We start from the raw sequence: 21,479 nt of genomic DNA, 5'->3' as shown, positions 1-21,479 counted from the left end.
CTCGCTAAAGCTACCCTACGGGCCATAACTCATGTTTAACTCACTGCATTAATCCTTTCTTGAAAATAAGGTGGCTGTGATCCATACCTTCCTCATTGCATTCAGCAGGCAATTCAGGGACAAGTTTGAAGTGAGAGCGAAGTTTAGTGCACTCTAGAGTAGGGAGGTTTTTAACTCTAAGAATGATCGTTGTTTGATTCTCAACTGTTACAGCAAAATGTCTACAGGATGCTTTATAACTAATTAAAGAGTAAAACCTTTGGCACTACAAATCCTAAATATCTGTGCTTTTAAGGATCACCACTGAAATCTGAATGTGTACAGTTGCTATCTCTTCAAGTTCAATATCATTCCCACTTACGGCAGGTCATGAGGAAATCAGATAAACGTTTTGATATTTTGTTCCTCAAACACATGAAATAATCTCCAGCTATTCCTCTATCCCCATCATAGGTATACCGCTCAAATAGTTCCTTACAAAGACATAGTCGTTTAAAAATACATCTACAGGGGCTTCCCTGGTGGCGCAGTGGGTAAGAATCCACCTGCCAAGGCAGGGGACGCGGGTTCGAGCCCCGGTCCGGGAACATCCCACGTGCCGCGGAGCGACTAAGCCCGTGCGCCACAACTACTGAGCCTGCGCTTAGAGCCCGTGAGCCACAACTACCGAGCCCGCACACCAGAGCTACTGAAGCCGGTGCACCTTGAGCCCGGGATCCGCAACGAGAGAAGCCAGCGCGATGAGAAGCCCGCGCACCGCAACGAAGAGCAGCCCCCGCTCGCCGCAACTAGAGAAAGCCCGCGCTTAGCAATAAAGACCCAACGCAGCCAAAGATAAATAAATAAAATTAAATTAAAAAAAAATTTACAGAAAATATAGTGATTATTATGAAAAGGGTTAAGGGAGACGGATGAGTAAGGCCTTTTTACTCTATAAAAAGCCATTTTGTTTTCATCTATTTGCAGATAAACACTGTGTATTTCTGTACTGTGGTTTGGCTCATACTAATAAACAGGGGAATAATGTCAGCGTAAAGTCGCGGCCGCATTTGAAGACGCCCACCCATCCCTGCAGGTCCCCTCAGCTCAGTCTGAACACACGTCCTGTCTTGGAAAAACCTGTGAGAGTTTCCTTTATTGGTTCCTTGTCTCTATAGCTCTGCAGGCTCTGTGCTTTCCTATAATATAGACCCTTCCAATCAAGCTACCTTTTCCCCCTTAAATCAGTCCTATAATGACTGTAGCGCGGTATTCATCAGAATTCAGCTTGTCTTTGTAACTAAGCTTGTATATTTGTTAGGATTGTATAGCTTTTGTCAGTGTCCGTAAGTGCTGACTGGTTTCACCCCAACATATTTTCTTCCCATAAATCCTTTTATTTTTAGTGCGTAGTTTTGCAACACACAGTTTTTTAGGAAGTTATGTTGTATAAGAAGTGCCTGTATTCTCAACAATGTTTGATTTAATTTTACAAGTAAGGCGGGAATTCCCTGGTGGTCCAGTGGGTCGAACTCGGCGCTTTCACTGCCCAGGGCCCAGGTTCAACCCCTGGTTGGGAAACTAAGATCCCCCGAGCTAGGCAGCCAAGAAAAAAAAAAAAAATAACAGGTAAGTTGAAAAGTCTACTTAACTACACAGGAGAAAACCCAATCAAGTCACATTCTCTAAGACTCTACAGATCTCGCTGTGACTTAGCTAGCATACCCTGATGAAACTTTCCAAATGGACCCCATGCGAGGGGCTGAGTCGGGATCTAGGACCAGAGGCTCTGCCTTTGCCTCTTCCTCTACCCTTTACCAGCCCTGTGACTTGGGTCAAATTCTTTGCCTAGCTTCACCTCCACTTTCTCCATGTGGAAACTGGGATCCTAATAACAGCTATTTCATCCACGTGTTGTGAAGGGGAACATCGATACATATAAAGTACTTAGGAAAGCACCTAGCACAGTGTGTGCTGAATAAATGGCCACCAGCACATTTCCTTCTCAGCAGTAGTGGGACACTGAACCATTTTCTTAACTTCACTGAAGCTTCTGTAGCCTCACCGGTAAAATGGTATGAAACAGGGATATACGAAGGATCAGAGAAAATATATGTAAAGGCCTTCCACAGAACAATCACACTCACAGAAGGTCATTAAATAAATGACTGACAAATGTATTCTATCTCCTCAGAAAGACAGGTAATATTTTCAAGCTATGACATTTCTTCTCTTCACTCTTCAAAGCCAAGGGAACTCCGATTTATATCAGGTGCTTGGTGTCCCACAAATACAAAAGACTTTCTCCACTTGAAGAACACTACTTACTGCACACCAAGAAAATTGTCATCTATGTCAATAGTTAGGGTTCCTTTCATTGGGTTACAAATAATAGAGTTTACAGCACAGCCCAGAGCACTAAGATGCTATTTTGGTTTCATCTTACGTAATTCTATTAGCTAATAAGTTGCATGCCAAATTTCTTTAATAAAATATTAGAATAAACATTGAAGAACTATGCTAGATTTTAAATCTCTTTTTCCACTCATTAAACCAAACTCGTTATTATCAATCAAGCAAATATTATGTCATTGGAGTGCATACTATTTTCAATAAATATACATTATTCCCAAGGTGGAAATTTTTCAAACAAAATAAACTCATAACAACCAAGGTAAAATAGAAATTCCACAGTATCTGATTTTCTTTTCCTAGAACACTAGATTGACCAATGATTAGTATTTGTTATACAAAATATTTTTTCTCCTATCACTACTTTGATAAGTTACCTGTCCTCAAAATTGATTCAGTGTTAACCCTTTTATCTACTTACCTTCTCAAAGTTGACTTACTTTGTAGAAAGGTTTAGGTGATGAGGAGGGAGAGGTGAGACACTTATTGGAATGTTAATGTTAACATATTTGTGAAATCAAGGTACCTCATCCGGCAACTGACTGAAACAGGGCTTGTGACAAGAGTATAGTACATTCTGCGATTGACCGTCGTATCTGTGGAGCATCTGATTTAACATTTTGAACCACGAGGAGGCATTAAGGTGGCTTCTCCTTGATGGGAAGGAAGGGTGACCTTACGAGCACAGAATTCACTCTACGGTGGAAGAAAGTCAAATCATCTGGGCTCTAACCTGTCATATTTGGAAGGAAGATTATGGAAGAAGACACAACAATGACTCTGGATTCTTCTAATCCAGGCCTTGGAACTTTCCCCAAGATCCTTGAGAAGAAAGACCACAAACTAACAGAGTCATAAAAACTTAAGATCTGTGAGCATTGCTGGAGACAGAACCTTCCCAGCCTCACCAAGAACAAATCAATCAAGACGCGTACGCCTGACCACACAGGCACCAACAAAGAGAAAACCAAGGAGACCCGAAGAAACACACGGCAATGGAGGCGCGGGTGCTGGGCCAGCGGGAGGGTCGGACGCAGCGAAGCCAGCCCTGAGCCGGGCACTGGGCACTCAGGGGGTCGGCCTGGGGGTCAGGTCCAGCCTACTGCCCAGTTTCGCCCAGCCTCTGTGCTAGGAGTGGTCTTCACATTATGTGACGGAGGCAAAAGCCAAAAGAAGGGCTCATGATAAACGAGCACGAAATGAAAATTCCAACTGCAGTGCCCACCAATACAGCTTCACTGGCACACAGCCATGTTGGGCCATAATCAGAAACATATAGTCCTCTGCCCCCTCTTGCCCGTTTCTGTTTCCTGGCACCCAGCTCCCCCAACCCTTGGAATCTCCGGAGTGATGGTGTTTTTTACGCAAACGAGGGGGCTGGAGGCTGGAGGCCCCTGGGTAGCCTAGGATGGGGCCCCCTTGCCGGGGAAGCCAACCTGAGATTAGAAGGTTGGAACTTTGCGTCCCGCCCGGATCTCTCGGGAGCGGGCAGGGGGGTTGGAGGTTGAGTTAATCACTAATGGGCAATGAGTTAATCAACCACGCCTACGTGATGAAGCCTCCAGAGAAAACCCCAAGCGCAGGGGCGAGCTCCGGGCTGGGAACGCGTGGCGGTGTAGAAGGATGGCGCAGCCAGAGCTCGCGGAAGCGCCGGGTCCCTCCCCACGCCTGCCCTGTGCGTCTCTCCCATCTGGCCGCTCTTGAATTGTATCCGTTTATAATCAACGGGTAATATAGTAAGCAAGCTGTTTCCTGGATTCTGTGAGCTCCTCTAGCGTAACGTGGGACCCGAGGGCCGGGCCGTGGGAAGCTTCCATTTCGAGCTGGTTGTGGCATGAAGTTGTGATTCGGCTCGGAAGCTGGGGCGGCCTCGCGGGGCTGAGCCCTCAATCTAAGGGATACGCTCTCAGAACTGAATGAAACCCTAGGACACCCAGCTGGCGTCGGGAATTTCTTGGGGAGGAAGCACACACAGTCGGCGTCGGCGTCGGAAGTGAAGTACTGATGAAAGAAGGAAAACAGGGCTTTTCGATGTTTACAAGCTCACCCATTTACCTGTGGCCCAAGGCTGCTGCTTTGGAACAACAGTGGCAGAGCTGAGAAACTGCGACAGAGACACCAAGGCCAGCAAAGCCCAAAATATTTACTGTCTGGTCCTTTATAGATTCAGTGTGCTGACCTTATAAGACATCATATACATGATCCCACCGAATCTTCACAACCATCTGATGGGAGCGAGTGGGTATATGTTACACAAGAAGCATCTAAACTGTAGCTTAAGAAACTTGTCCTTGGTCGCTGCTAGTGAGTGTGGCAGAAACAGGAGGTGAACCCGGCCCGTGTGGTTATAAAGCCAGTGCTCTGGGGTGACTCTGAAAAACGAGGACTTTTATATACCAGAGTGATTATTACTCAGATTGTCCTGGCAGTACATACAGTCAGGGAAAACAAAGGTTAAATTTATCTGCTAAAATGGAAGGTCAGACTTTTGGGCCTGGGACTGAGGGAATGAAGACATCCCAGAAACGCAGGTGGGAGGGGCCCTCTCGGGACCCCCATGAACTCTAAGGAGACCCCGTTGTGCAAAATTCCACTTTGAGCCTCTTTGGTTTTAGGAATCAAAGTAGAATCAGAAGACAACTAGAGGGGCTTCCCTGGTGGCGCAGTGATTAAGAATCTGCCTGCCAATGCAGGGGACACGGGTTCGAGCCCTGGTCAGGGAAGATCCCACATGCCGCGGAGCAACTAAGCCCGTGCGCCACAACTACTGAGCCTGCGCTCTAGAGCCCGCAAGCCACAACTACTGAGCCCGCGAGCCACAACTACTGAGCCCGTGCGCCTAGAGCCCGTGCTCTGCAACAAGAGAAGCCACCGCAATGAGAAGCCCACGCACCTCAATGGAGACCCAACGCAGCCAAAAATAAATTTACATTAAAAAAAAGACAACTAAAAAGGCTGTGGTTTCTCCGGCACACTTAAAGCATCTTTATTGTAAAGGAGAGGAATAAATGATGGGGAAGTAGATTTTTCTGAGAAATTTTCCTTTAAAAGCCTAGGGAAAAGGCTAATAATAAAGGTGAACAAGAAGAGCTGCATTCGAGTAACGCTGACACAGGAGAGAGTTAGATGTTTTGAGTTAGATCTTCCCTCTTCTGTGATTCACCCAAGGCTCCCGTCCTGGAGACCCTGGGGCGGGGCGAGGCGAGAGAGCTTTCTCTGGCAGCTCTGGGGGAGTGGGGTACATAGGCCACCGACTGGTTAGAGGCTGCCGGGCAGTCACGGGCCTTCTAGAGTTTTCCGTTCAGCTCTTTCTGATTCTTGAGACAGAAAATGGTCTTCTGTCACTGACACTAAGACACGGTCCTTGAAGCTTATGCGGGAACCAGGCCAGCCGAAGAAATGCAGCAAATTCCAACAGAAATGCACTTCTTTCTGAGTTTCTACATTAGGATCAGTTCAGAAGAAATCATTACCAGCAACGACACCTGGCTTCTGAACACGGATTTGCAGGTGTGTGTCTGGACACCCCAAGGAGCATGTCGAGAGAGCAAGTTCTTTCCCGTTAAACCCCAAACCACAGCTGCTTTGTTTTAAGGCCTTCTCATCTCTGATCAACTGAAAACAGGGAGGGTCCGAAGAAACGTTCCTGGTCACAGCGAACACAAACAATGTGTCTCCTGCGTTTCAGTATCTTTTACACAAAAGTCAACATAAGGACACAGGCACTTACACGATCCAAGTTCAGAACTTGAGGAGACCTGAGAGGCCGTTTACCGCAGTCCTTCCCCCTCGCAGGTGGCGGAACAGAAAGCCAGACTCGCGTGATTTGGCCCAAACCCCAGGGCTCCTGAGGGTCAGAGGTCGCTCAGCAGCTGAGGCCACGTGATCATGGTCACCTCCTCAACTGAAAGGCCGAGAAGCCCCCTCCGTCCGTGGGGGCCCCGCAGTGGCTGTGATGCTTCGAGAACACTTCCACGCTCCATCCTCCGAGTTCAAGGCCACACCTGTTGATCGGAGAGTCACCACACATGCCCCATTTCAGCCCGGCCGGAGGGCCACCCTTCCTCTTCACCTCGCACCGGCGTCAATACACGCCGCGAAACTGGCTTGGCTGTCTACGGTGTCTGAAACATCTCCCCAGGCTCTTTTTCACGATTTTCTCATCACCTTTTGCACTTTCTCAAGAAGCTATCTTTAGTCCTTTTTTAATTCTCTAAACATATTTTCTAAATAGCCTGACTTACCCATTACCCTGTCTTTGCCACTTAATTGAAAGTTAAGTATGCTTCCAGCCTTAATCTAACTAGCCAATGTAGACCACAATTTATCTAACTTTAGGCTCCTAGTAAGTTAATTTTATGCTGAAATTAAAAGACAGGACTACTGGCGTGGAGTCATCTGGTATAAACATGGATGGGATACAGATACATTAAGTCCTTATTATACGTTCACTCAGTTTCTTCCCTTTATTTTCCCTGGATCCTTCTGTACATGCAGCACAAATCCACATAGGTAAGCAACACACAACTGGAGAAGAAATCATTTTCAGAAAGTTTCCCTATGTATTTTCCTTTTCTACGTTATTATTTTGTATGAGCCATCCTATCCGTTTTTACTATTTTTGTCCAATTATTTTCCTTTTCTTTTTTATCACTTTCACCATTTTATTACTCAATGTTTACCTTCTTTGGAAAGGAAGAATCTCACTACACATAGAAATGCATGAAGTTCACTAAGCTCATTTGAAAATGCCAAGAGATTGGACATGAAGTTGTGAGCAAAAGGGCATGCCACGGAGGAAGTACAGCGAGGTGAACGGGGCGGGGGGAATGCAGGAAGTTGTGGGAAAGGCAGGAAAGGGTGGTGCTAGAGATACTACAGAATTAAAGTTGGCATCAGTGGCCCATGACTAGGTCTGCGGAGCGGGGTGACTCAGGTTCTGTCTGGAAGGGTGTCGGGCCATTAATAGAAAGAGGCCCCAGAAGCCAGCTTGACAAAGGGATGGTCAGCTGGGTTTCGTACACGTGGATCTTGCATTCTCAGCGGGACATCTGGGTAGAGACGCACCTGAAAATTGAAGTCTTTAATTAAGGAGTGTAAAACAGATTAGAGATATGAATCTGTGGTCCTCTAGATAGAGGAAGCCATTTAAATCAGGACTTTAAGTCAAACCGTTCAATGTCAAAGGGCCGCAAAAGAGAGAGAAGATGGCCCAGTGGATGGCACTCGGGAATATTCACACTTAAGAATTGAAGAAGGATTTTATGACTCAGATGGAGAAGCAGAGATCAGAAAAGTATGCTGAGAATGAAAAAGAAGAGGACACGTGTTCAAACAGAGGGGTTTGCTGGGAGACCGAAGAGGGTCAGGGGGTGTGGTGGTCGGCCAGGCCTGCTGTAACTCGGCACCGCAAACTGGGTATCTGGGTGCCCGCGGCAACCCTAACACGTCTTCTCAGGTTCTTCAGGCTGGAAGCCAGCGGCAGGGTGTTAGCATGGGCGAGTTTGGGTGAAAGCTGGCTCTGTGGCTTGCAGTTGCCTGCCTTGTCACATGGAGGGGGGCAAGAGAGGAGAGAGACAGAGAGAGATGCGATAGTTCTCAGGTATCTCTTCTTAAAAGGGCACTTAATCCCATCATGAGGTCCTGTAACAGGGAAGAACAAATCTGACTCCACGTTGGAGCTGCTTCTTTTACTTTAATCTTTGTGTTCTGTTGCTTTTTGCTACAAGTTAATCATTATAATCAAGTTGCCTATAAGCTTAAATTATCCATAATGGCCTATCTCTGGGAACCCGGACTCCCAGGTCATGAGCATTAAGCGAAAATAACTTTGTTCAGCTCACGGGAAACACCCTGACCAGGCCCACCTGTGAACGTCAGCAGGAAGGAAGAAATTCGTACATCCCCTCTGGAGTCTGGGCAGAACCAGAAATATCTGCAACAACTATTACCTTTTAAATTTACTTTACCTCCTCACCTCCCTCTCCTTGTTCTATAAAAGCAACTAGCATCCAAACCTGGTTAAGATGCTTCTTCGGGAGCCCAGTCCACCATCTTCTCGGTCCGCTGGCTTTCCGAATAACGCCCCTATCGCCCGCACCGACGCCACGTCTTCCGATGTATTGTCCTGTTGTGTGGCAAGCGGGGCGAGCTTGGACTCGGCAACACGCCCACCCTCACCTAAACCTAACACTGGCCAATAAACATCTCCTTACGTTCAGTAATATTAGTCATGAGACAAAACCCCATTAGAATGTCTAAAATCTAGACGTCTGACAACGCCAAGACTTGATGCTGATGTGGAATGACGGGAAATTTTCGTAAACTGCTGGTGGGAAAGCAAAGAGGAGCAAACCACTCCGGAAAGCAGTTTGGTGGTTTCTTAAAAGGTTGAACACACCCTATCATACCACCCAGCTATTCCATTTCTAGGTATTTACCCATGAGAAAGGTGAATACATATACAAACAAAGACTTGAACACACATTCATGAAGCAGGTTTACTTGTAACAATCAAAAACTGGAAACAGGGATTCCCTGGTGGCGTGGTGGTTGAGAGTCCGCCTGCCAATGCGGGGGACGCGGGTTCGTGCCCCGGTCCGGGAGGATCCCACGTGCCGCGGAGCGGCTGGGCCCGTGAGCCGTGGCCGCTGAGCCCGCGCGTCCGGAGCCTGTGCTCCGCGACGGGAGAGGCCGCGACAGTGAGAAGCCCGCGTACCGCAAAAAAAAAAAAAAAAAACTGGAAACAATTGAAATGTCTTCGATCACGTGAATGAAGGAAAAAGATGTTGTACAGCCATATGTGCAAAGGACTATTATCCAGCAGAAACATGCAACAAAGAAGATAAATCTCAAAATCATTATCTGAGTGATGGGACTGCACATACAAGAGTCCACACTGTAATAGTACTTTGTATAAAATCGAGACAACTGCAAGCAAACCCGGACTTACGGACAGCAGATCAATGATTGCCTGGAGATAGAGGAGGGGTGCTGATTGGAAAAGGACACAATTGTTTAGGGGTGACGGAAACGACTTCTATCCTGATTGTGGTGATGGGTGAACGGGTGTAGACACCTATCAAATCTTATCCAACTGTATATTTTTTGTATTTGAGGTTTACTGTAAGTGTCATACCTTAGCCAGGTCATTAAAAAAACAAAAAAAACAACGCAGTGCAGGACTAAAAGAACCGAAATGAACTAAATTCCAAAATAAATAAATAAGAAACCATGGAAGAGATGACACCTGGGCTATTTTCATCCCAGACCAAGTGGTGGAAGGTGGCAGAATCTCCCACAGGCCGGGGTCAAGAGTGGCTGGTTAAATGTCTATCAGACTTTTAGCTGCTGGAGGAGAGATTAGATCACCAAGGACCCCGAAACTGAGATGGGCTGGTCCTCCACACTCGCAGCCTAATCTGTGTATGTGGTACATGACACACACACCTGACAGATGACACGAGAAGAGGAAGAAAAAAGTGACCCACGGTCAAGAGAAAACAGTCAACAGAAAGAGACCAAGAAATGGCCCAGATGTTGTTACCAGACAGGAACTTTAAAACACCCATGATAAATATATTAAAGAATCCAGTGGCCTAGTTGAATAGCAGGCATAAATAGGGAGTCTCCATTAAGAAACAGAACATAAAGAAAAAGAAACAATCGGAAATGCTAAAAATGAAAAATCACAGCAAGGGAAATAAAGAATTCCATTTAACGTCAGAGGAAAGGATCAGTGAACATGAAGTCAGGTTAACAGAAATAACCCCAACAAAAACACAAAGAGAATAAAGAGTGATCAAATAGAAAAGCATCTGAAATCTGTAGAACAATATATAAAGGTCTAACATACATGTATCTAGAGTCCAGGGTAAAAAAGAGAGGAAATGGAAGCAGAAAAATATTTGAACAAATAACGTCTGGGAATATTCCATATTTGATGACAGCATCAAACACAGATCCAAGAAGTTCATTAAACCCCACACATGATAAATACAAAGAAAACTACACCTACGCATAATGTTATCAAGCCTCTGAAATTCAAAGATAGAAAGAAAACTTTAAAAAAACATCCAGAGGTGAAAAAAAGAAATATAATAAAGAGGGAGTAAATGATTTTTACTTACTTTTTACCAGAACAATAGAAAATAGCAGATAATGCAAAAAAATGTATGGGCTGAAAGAAGAAAAAAACCCTCTTTACCTTAAATTATAAATCCAACAAAACATTCTTCGAGTTAATATGAAAAAAAAGAAGTTTCCTAAACATTACAGTCATAACTTTGGTGGAGAATTTAAAGTTACTTTAATTTAACTGAACTTCTATCATTTGTATTAAATGTATTAATTTTTTTCTGGTTTTATGTGTTTACCTTGGAAGTTCACAGAACATCAAAACCTAACTCTAAAGCTTATAATGCTATAGAGTCTAATCTGAATATTTTAAAAACAAATGCTACTGATTATATGTAAAATCATATACAAACAAACAGAAAAACTTATATGTAAGCCATTAAGGTGGTAAAGCATAGTTTTTTTCTTAATTAATTAATTAATTTTTATTTATTTATTTTTGCTCTGTTGGGTCTTCATTGCTGCACGCCGGCTTTCTCTAGTTGTGGCAAGCGGGGGCTACTCTTCGTTGTGGTGCGTGGGCTTCTCATTGCAGTGGCTTCTTTTGTTGCAGAGCAGGGGCTCTAGGCTCATGGGCTTCAGTAGTTGTGGCACGTGGGGTCAGCAGTTGTGGCTCTTGGGTCTAGAGCACAGGCTCAGTAGTTGTGGCTTGCGGGCTCTAGAGTTCAGGCTCAGCATCTGTGGCACACGGGCTTAGTTGCTCCGCAGCATGTGGGATCTTCCTGAACCAGGGCTTGAACCTGTGTCCCCTGCATTGGCAGGCGGATTCTTAAACACTGAGCCACCAGGGAAGTCCTAAAGCATACTTTTTAGAGGATGGACCCTGCCTGGCTAAAAAGACTGGTTCCACCACTAATTCAATGTATGACATTTAGGCAAATTATTTTTCTAGTCTTGACTTTGTTTCCTCATCTTAAATTAAATGATAAGGGTAGAACATTCTCAAGGGTTTCAAGAAAGGTAACCACGTTTTAACAATGTTTGGAATATAGTATGTACTTAATGAATGTTGACTATTATGACCTGAAATTAGGTTTACATTATTCTAGCCCCTTGATGCTACTTTGTTTAAGGCTTGGTTAACAAAGCAGTAGTTGTCAAAGGGCTCCAAGTTCTGCACACCTGGGGTGCCCTGAGAGCCTCTCCTAGAAGGTGCAAGGTCAGAACTTCTTTCATAACAGCACTCGGATACCATGTGTCCTTTCCATTCTCATTCTCTGGCAAGTACACAGAGCAGCTTTCTGGAAGTTACATGACATCTACAAGGTCATCATTATGTAGCTAATGAAATGCATGCCCCTGTAGACTTTTCTACCACAGTAGGTTTAAGGTATGAATGTGTATATTTAGGTATTAACTCCGTTTGTTCTCCGAACTTCTACTGTGCTCTTTCTACCTTTCTTTCGTGACTTGCTCTGATCTCTGTAACCTCATTACTGTCCAAAAAAAATCATTGTTTTGAAATTCCCAAGTTCTTCTTACATGTAAACACAAGAAGTAACTACACTTTGGGGTTTTGTTTTGCAATGATATTAAATTATATTAACTGTTCTAAATTTAAAATTTTTATTTTAACAGTTATTTTTGACTTCAATAATAGTTATTCTAATGTAAAGAAAAATTTATTTATACTTTTCCTCTACTTAAAGAGATTTTTTTGCTTAAAAAGAGGGAACTGGAAAACTTCCTCAACCCACAGCTGCGCCATGGACATGTGTCTGCCATGGTAGGCTGACAGCTTCCCAGTACTGATGAGAGCAGTGGTGATGTTAATTAATGTGATTATTTTGATACTGTATAATATAAAATGTAAAGTTTGTCAACATTTGGAAGACCTGCAAAACAAGGGGAACCAGTATTTTCCAGCGACCATTAAGTTCCAAATTCATGCAGGAATAAAGGCTCCATTCACAGAACAATGGATTTGAATGGTTTCAGACCCCATGTGGCAAGTAACCTTTATGAAATGATCACTTCTCAAATTCTGAATTTTTTATACCAAAAGAATATCTACAGTGTCTTCAAACATATTAAACCCCTCCTCCCTTTTCAACTATGCATCAGTGTAAGGCTGGGCTTTTTCATGCTTCCACCAGAGCAACCTGAATGTGTTAAATATAGAAAACATATTCCTTTTCGCTTCAAACGATTGTATACTGACGGTGGGTTCTTTTACCAAATGCATAGGTACTGCTCACAGATGTTAAACTTCAAGTTTCAGTCTCACTGACCGTGTGGACACACCACCGCTTTACCTTCACATCACACTACATCCGGCAACGCACACTTCTCTCCAATGCCGGGCAAGTCCATAGCTTTCTCCTGTAAAGCCGATATTCTCCTCTGGACTCCATCACAGATGCTCTCTTTAAGACCTTTCTTTATAATTATTCTACTTATGTAAAATCTTTAATCTTTCTGTCTACCTGAATTCCTGAATTTACCCATCCATCCAACCATTCGTTTATTCATCCGTTCATACATCCTGCAAATTATTTATTAAGCACCGCTTACTACATTCTAAGGGATGAGGTTTCAGGCATTAAAAACAAAACCAGACAAGTACAAAGAAGCCAACATTAAACCCTAAAGGAGGGTCTCATGTAGAGGTGGGTGGGTGAACAGGATAAAAACACAGAAACTCAGAGCAGTGTGAACTCTCATGGCGTGTGGTGACGGGGACACAGAAAACCCGCATCAAACGCTGACATGGCACGTTGGTCAGCGCTTCCTCAAACGAATGACTCTTAAGCTGAGCCCTGCTGAAGGAGTAAGAAATAAGAAGGCATGACACACAAGCAAAGGTATTCCAAGGAGCAGAAAAACATGCGCAAAAGAGAAAGACAAAACAAGAAAGAGTTTGGTGACAAACCGCAGCTGGGACGACATGGCTATGACATAGTATTGTAGTCGGAGGCTGGCTGAGACACGGGAGCGGAGGTGGAGGTGAAGTGCGGCCGTCGGAGCTGTGAGCACCGCGCCGTCGCTACACCGCTGTACACGGCGCGAGACACGCGCGGCGCTCTTGTCGGCCCTCGAGCGCTGGCCACCGCTTACTTGTCCACGTCAGCGAATGCGGACACGCACAGCCAAACACCACCTGACCGTGCGTAAAACAGACCGACGGCACCCAGCTCCCAGCAGCCACTGGGCGCTGAAACACAGCCGCTATTAAGACAAGAATAACTCGACAGAGTTTACTCCAGGTGCATTTAGACAGATGATCCGGGCTGGTGAGCAAAAGTGTTCTAACCATGCCCGGTTAAGACGTTTCTTCCTCAGCGACGAGAAGACCGAAAGGGAAGAAGACGTGTGAGCAAACAGCTCTTCCCAGGGCTTCCCCGGGCCTCCTCCTCGCTGCTTAAGCGCCCCGCTGCCCGCGGCACCCGAGTCACCGGCCTTGCTTAAGCCCCTCATGCGACGTCTACCACTTTCCCTTTTCTCTTGACTTTGAAAGTCTGTATTCAAGAAACCGTGGTCTTGACTGAAGGCAGAAGGCAACATAATAAAAGTGACTTCTTCTCGTGGACGGACAGGCGTGTGCTGCTTTTCTGGGTAAAAGAGTTCCCCGTGGCCTCCAGAGATACACTGCACGGGACCGCATCAGTCAATGCAGATGAGCTGGCCCCAGGCAGGGTGAGGGGAGAGGAACCTCCGTGGGGTGTGGCCTCACGGCACCTGTGATGCACAGCCTTCTGGCTCCCGGCCAAGCCAGCGGGTGAGTTGCCGGTGACAACCCAGCCGAGGTCAGGATCAAGTCTTACAGCTTCCGAGGGGGTGGGGACAGAAGAGGAGTAGAAGATAGCAGCTTCACTTAGGACAGCCAGCGGTGCAGCAGGCTCTGTCAAGAAATGTCGCAGCACCCTCGTACACCGCCAGGAGCACTTTGCAGCAGAAGATGACACGACAGGAGCTTAAGAATCTGACTCTAAACCGTCCCCACAGAACAGATCCACAAATAGAGGCTGTGGCGTATTGTTTCTTGGAGTAGAGAGTGTTAGTCATTAGTCATTAGCGACTGCAAATATTTTAAGACATTGAAAAATGAAATTTTACCCCAAGTTTTCACCGGGAGGGTTGCCTGTTGCTAAGCACATTTGGAAACGTACAGTGTGGATCCAGCGTAAGAATCTCTTGCCTCAAATCTTGACCTATCAAGTCTCGACTATGTGACCGGGTTTATCCAAGTATCTTCCACGTTACATTTGTAATCCTCTGAATTCTGAATTAACCCATATTGGTTCAGTTTTATACTCACCAATACGCAACTTAAAAGTTCATATTATACTAGTGAAACGTTGAAATCCTTTGTCCTATGTTTAACTAAGTTAATCATATGAGCCTTGTATCATTTAACTACTTGTAATAGAGGGTATCTGAAGCTGCAAAATGAATGAGAATAAGCAGCTAGCAATTCCAGTGCATTCATCTAAAATTAGACTAGTAACATAGCCAAACTCCTCTAATAAAAATATGCATTATTAAAGTACTAGGGTTTGTCAGCCTCGTGGATGGAAACACCTGATGCAACGTGAGGGCTCAAACGGCTTCGCTAAATCTAGAGACGCGTCTGAGACGCTGAAGGGCTGGAATTGACTGTGAAGGTCTAATGAAAAGTAATGCATATGCCCCACATCCTTTCCCCAAAACTCTAAACAACAGAATGGTTCCGCATAACCTAACAAAGAAAGGTTCCGTGGACATCCTGGTCTAGTTGCAACCTAACCCCTTTTAACCTTAACTCTTTTTGTCGGTATTTCCCAGCACTCACTGCTCTGAGATGCCCATTTCACATCACACATTCCGACCGGACGCTCGTGACCCCTGGAGCACTTCTGTTACGTGTCTGTGGACAGAAGGCGGACTAAGCTGAAATGGCCCCTCCCCCCACTCGGGAGGACAGTCACCTCAGCAAGTGATCACAGCGGAGGGTAAGACGGAGAAAGACAAGTACCGTATGACATCGCTTATAGCGGAATCTAGAGAAGTGATAGAAATGAGCTTGTCTACAGAACAGAAACAGATGCACAGACACAGAGAACCAACTTATGGTTACCAAAGGGCAAAGAGGGGGGGGAGGGATAAATGAGGAGTTTGGGGTTCACAGATACACACTACTGTATATAAAACAGGCAATCAACAAGGACCTACTGTGTAGCACAGGGAACTCTGCTCAGTATCTTTTAATAGCCTGTAATGGCAAAGAATCTCAAAGAGAAGATATATATATATATATATGCATATATATATATATAACTGAATCACTTTGCTGGACACCTGAAACTAACGTGACACTGTAAATCAACTCTACGTCAATAAAAAAATGAGAGCCGTGGATAAATAACAGCGTAGGGGATGAACAGGGACGTGTGCAGGGAAACATAACAGTGCCCTCGAGTCACACCTGGAAGAGCAGGCAAAGTTTCTAGGAAGTAGAGCCTAGCTCGAGACGTAAAGGCTGAGTAGGTACGGGCCCTCAAAGACCCAGCAAGGGGCCAGGGAGTGCAGAAGACGAGGGGGGGTCGCAGTGCTTCCCACAAGGGGTGCTGCAGCGGATGGGGTGCGGAGTGGCACTGCCGGTTCTCCGTGCGTAGGTTCATCTCACTCACACTCACACTCTCGCCCCCACACACGCACCTTCACACACACCCCCTCAGACAGACACTCACACACACGCACCGACAACCTCACACACCCTCACTCACGCGCCCTCGCACACACTCACCTTCTCACACACACGCACACGCACACTCACACACACACACTCTCTCTCACACTCACACACACGCACACTCACACACACACACACGCACACGCACGCCCCGCTCTCCCCACTCTTTAAATCCCACAGGTCCTGCAAAGTCCGGCATCCTCATCCTGTTGTAGAGTCTCTGCTCGGCGCCACGGCTTCCCTGGAAAGCCTTCTTCAGCATTTCCCTTCGGGGGGACTGTGGCTTTTCAAGTTCTCGAGACGTTTCTAGAACTGCAGCACAGATATTAAGCCATAGTATATGATGTTCAATATTCTAAACGAGTTTCGGTCCATTAATTTGGAAAAATGTCATCACAAAGTACTGAAAGCACGTGTGGATGTGACAAGGGAACAGTGACAATCGTCTCTTAAAATGTTACCTGAAGGGAGGGTTGACAGGGAGCAAAGAAGCCAGCCATGGTCTCAATTTTCGAAACAAAGAAGGTGGATTCCAACTTTAGCCTTGAGAGCTTGACACTGATTCCAGGCAAGACTCCCACGAGACCCTTAACATTATCATCTGTAAGCGCCCAAAATGTCAAGTGTTGTTACCTACCGGCTAGGGAGAGGTCAAAGGAACTAATCATTACAAAGGAACCCAGGGCTACTTCTTTTTGTTTTTACAGGGTTACTTCATAGCTATTCTGCAGAAAGTGGAAACGCAGTCCAGCAAGGAACCTGACTGAGTCTGTCACAGAATGCATGCACCCCGCCCACGTGAAGGAATGTAAACGCTAAGGAAGGAGAGTCACTTGACCATAACGCTGCCCGAATGGCCTTATAAAGACCACTAATTCATGGGCTCCTGCAAAGCGACGGAAGGCGTCTAGGACCAAACGTCCTGCCTCTTCTCCACGCTGCACAATTATTGGATGAAGATCCTAACTGCATCCTGATCACATCTGCTCATGCCTCTAAATGGGGAAGAATAGCTAATCTGTATCATGGAATCAGCATCCCAAAGTATCCTGACCTTCTGGAACAACAGGCTAACGAAAGGTAAAGGTTAAATTTAATTGCAATAAGTATTTTTTAAAGTCCCAAATCTAGTAGCCAAATGTACAAATTGAGGAAAAGAAGTATACCTGCAGAGAAGTATGCAAAAAGATGCCTAATTAAACAGTGCAGTATGGAAGGGGAGAGGACAAATTTGACTTTAGGATGATTCACCTTGTGTCACCCAGAGGAGATAGCCAGGCAAGTCCAAAGCTGTTAGTCCGTTCCTGTTTGCTCAGCTCTCAGGACCACACTTTCAGAAAAACAGGAATTCATCCAAAGGAGAAATTCCTTGATGAGAATAGGATTCTCGACCTACGCCAATTAAGGGCAAGTTGAAGGAAATGAATATTACCATAGAGATCATAGACATATTATATCTCTGTTATGTAGAAAAGCTTTCTGTGTAAGTACTCTAAGAGGTAAAAATTGGGATATGAATATTATAGAGGCAAATAGTACAGTTCACTATAAGGAAAGAGTTCTTACGCTCAGAGCAGGTCAAATAAAGGAATGCCTCCCACGTTCAAGGTGAATCTTGATCAATAGCTCGCCTAAATTGATCGTAATATTCTCTTTGAATTTGGAAATAAGATCATCTGCTAAAAGTGGAAAAATAAAGATAATTTGGACTGGAAAACCTGGAGAACTCTGGAACACGTCTTATGGGGAATTTGATAGGAATTATCCAGGAGAGAACGGAATAACTTCCAAGCAACGGTAACCATCCCTGCAGCTGAAGGTGGGGTGAATCAGGTGCTGGGAGGGCCAGCGGCAAGAGATTAAGGGATGGAGCAGAGCTGACACGGCTGTCCAACGCGAGTGCGCTGAGCAAAGAGGGAAAGCGGAGAAGATCAGGACCGGCCACGGAGCCTTCGCAGGACCGGAGGGTGTGCGCGGCGCTGAGGGAGGGGCTTACTGGAGGGACGGGAGGTGGGGTCAGAAAGAGAACACGGAGGGCTGAGCTGTTTCAGCTGGGCAGCCCCGAGTGATGGGAAGGCCCGGAGGGTGGGCGGTGAACACCCGTGGATTCCCAAAGAGAAGCAGCGCAGGCTGGGGTCCCGCGGACCCAGCGCGTAGACGCTGAATGAAGTTCTGAGCAATGACAGCTGATCAAGGTATAGGAAGCAAATCCTCTGTTGGCGTAGATTCCCAAGGGAAGTGGAATATTCAGGGAGTCAACGAGCACTGGTCACGGGGAGAGGGTAACACCCGTGTAGGGTGTAAACTTGGAAAGACCAAGGGTAGCTGGGCGATGGTGAAAGAGTTAACAGTTAGAAGCAGCTCTGAACAGCCTGCAGGCCCCATGGGAGAAAAGCACAGGCACCTGTGTAGGACCAAGGCCACAACAGGCCATGCAGGCTCCTTGCAAAACAGATACTAATCCTGAGATGGTATTGTCGAACAGAATACCTACAGCACCAAGGCGTCAAAAAACTTAAATCAGTAATTAGGAAGCCACCCCACTACGTGCCAGGTACTGCGAATCCAAGGGTGAATATCCTGAGGGAGATCTGAGTTTGGTAGCAATACAGACATCCGAAGAGGCGTTTCTTTTTCAACTGGAGTATGTTGATTTACAATGTTGTGTTAGCTTCAGGTGTACAGCAAAGTGATTCATACACACACACACACACACACACACACACACACACACATATATACCTTCTCAGATTCCTTTCCCTTATAGGTTATTACAAGATAGTCCCTGTGCTATAAAGTAGGTCCTTGATGATGATCTGCTTTATATACAGCAGTGCGTATGTGTTCATCCCAAACTCCTAATTTATCCCTCCCCGCCCCTTTCCCCTTGGTAACCACGTTTGTTTTCTATGTCTGTGAGTCTGTTTCTGTTTTGTAAGTAAGTTCATTTGTATCTTTTTTTTCCCAATTCCACATGCAAGTGATACCGTATGATAATTGCTTTCTCTGGCTTCCCTGTCTGAACAGGTATTTTTATTTTTAATTAATTTATATTTTTGGCCACGCTGCACGGCATTAGCATCTTGGTTCCCTGACCAGGGATCAAACCCATGCCCCTTGCATTGGGAGCGTGGAGTCTTAACCACTGGACCACCAGGGAAGTCCCTAAAAAGGTATTTTTAATGTAAGGTAGCAGAGTGAAAGGGGACATATAGTTATGTCAGACCTGGAAAAAATTCTGGATTAAGAAGCTTTCCTGGGGGTGCCCAGACCCCTTTCCTGGGGTGTTCACGCCCAAAGCCAGTGTCTTCTGTTGGCTTCTTGCTAATTCCTACCGTGGTGAGAAGGAAGAAGTGGTACCCGAGTGAATTAACTCGAGTTGCCTTTGATTTTCTGAAAGGGAGGGTTTATTTTAATAAAAAGATGATGAACAGCCAGAAAGGATTCCAGGCAAGCAACTACACGCAGCTGATAATCACATTTTCGTGGCTGGGCCTGGGGGTGGGGGATCGTGGCCCAAAGCCCCTGGGGGGGGGGGTGTTCACAAGGCAGCCGCTGGGCGGGGACTGGCCTAAAGCTCCTCCCTCCTGGCAAATAATTCTGTTCACACCCCATAAGCCTGAAGGCTGCAGGAAGAACGGGCCCGTGGGCCTGCACTCAGGGGAGAGAGAAATAGATGAACTAGGTCAGACACTTCCAAACTGCTTGACAGAAACAAAAGCGGCAAATGGGAGTCAGGACAGCCAAAAAATCACTCCAAGGCCAAATGAGTCAACTAACCTATGGGCGGCTAAATTGGTTCATCTAAAGACCTAAAAGTTGTCAAAAGATTTTCTCGTATGAAGATGGAGAGAGCCCCAACCAAAACTGCTGCACAGGCACCTAACGAATATTTACTGAAAACATCTAGATGGCCTAGAGACTGAAAATCAGTGAAATTATTGATATTTTAGAAAGAAAAGCAACTGTTTCTACAAATATGCAGAAAAGTAATAAACTGTAATGTTTAAGAAGAGTTGCTTGGGTAAATATTTATAATTAAGTGGTATAAAAATCAATGATACAAAAGTTATATATCCTAGCAAATAAAAGGAAAGCTAAGCAACTTCCTGGAAAATCTAACATTCATAATGGAAATAAAAAATTTGAGTTATCACTTACTTCTTTAGTCTTTAGTCCAATACTAATTTAAAAAATTTTTTTAAATAATGCTTTAACACAAGATCATTTTATAAACCATAGTTATATGAGATTTGAGGACCAAACCTGTGAAGCTACATCTCCTTCTACATTCTCAAGAACGACAAAAAAAGTATCTTGGAGTTATTTTATACCCGGATACCTAGTAGCGGGGACTTAAAGGGGCTTTTTATATTCATACACTATGAAAACACCACACCAAGCATAAGTACTCTATATTTGTGTTGGGTCTCAAAGAGAGAAAAATAAAATTCTTATTTTCTCTGTCATACATTAGAAAAAAGATCCTACAGCACAAGAAAAAACAGAATACCCATCTATTCATTACAAATTTCTATTAAATAAACTTCAGCTACTTAAGTTTCCTCACTGATACATTTAAAAACATACAAGTGGGTCTGTTTTATATGAGATGTTTATTTACTGTGCCAATAATTATTCTAGAATTTTTCCTACTACTTTATGTCTACAGGCTTTATGTAAAGAGCCTACTGTTTTGACATGAAAAGTATAGCTTATTTATTTTAACTTTGTGCTTCTTATTTTTCTGTTGGGTCATAGATCCCTTTAGATATCTGAGGACTCTGGGTTATCTCCCTAAAACTGCAGAGACTCAAACGTTTGAATACAATCTCAGGATCCCCGGAAGCAACCCACAGATCGGGCTGTGTAATAACTGAACAGAGAGCACAGACTACGCCGGCGAACTTCACCAAAAAGCATAACTCTGTTAACATGGCTTTTTGACAAATCAAAATCTGCTTCGAAAGTTTAGACATCATATTTCTGTTAATTGCTGTTATTATCGATTTTTGTCACTCTTCATAATATAGTACCCGAAATGACAACTCCCAAAGAAAACAAAAAAACATAGCCGTTTTAGGAAAAGCAACAGTTCCACACTAGGAACAATTAGTTCCACACTAGGAACCAAGGTATAAAAATCTACATCCATCACTGGAGGCTCTAACGATTATCCACGTGTCATCAGAGGGTCAGCGATGTTCCTCCCAAGAGCAGTTCTAGTTAGGAGGTAAGCATGTGATGAAACCACTATCACAGGACCGACCCTGGTATGTTA

The 21,479-nt window shown here is 44.8% G+C and overlaps 1 protein-coding gene across 7 annotated transcripts in view; it reads right to left on the bottom strand.

Annotated features, from left to right (window-relative positions):
• The window catches only part of GUCY1A1 (guanylate cyclase 1 soluble subunit alpha 1), a 75,898-nt gene that overhangs the window by 35,918 nt on the left and 18,501 nt on the right, over positions 1-21,479 (bottom strand). The window lies entirely within an intron of this gene.

Source organism: Kogia breviceps, chromosome 6, assembly GCF_026419965.1.
Source record: "Kogia breviceps isolate mKogBre1 chromosome 6, mKogBre1 haplotype 1, whole genome shotgun sequence".
Lineage (NCBI taxonomy): Eukaryota > Metazoa > Chordata > Mammalia > Artiodactyla > Physeteridae > Kogia > Kogia breviceps.
The sequence above is the reverse complement of the archived record's forward strand: the minus strand, read 5'-3'. Positions and strand labels throughout refer to the sequence as shown.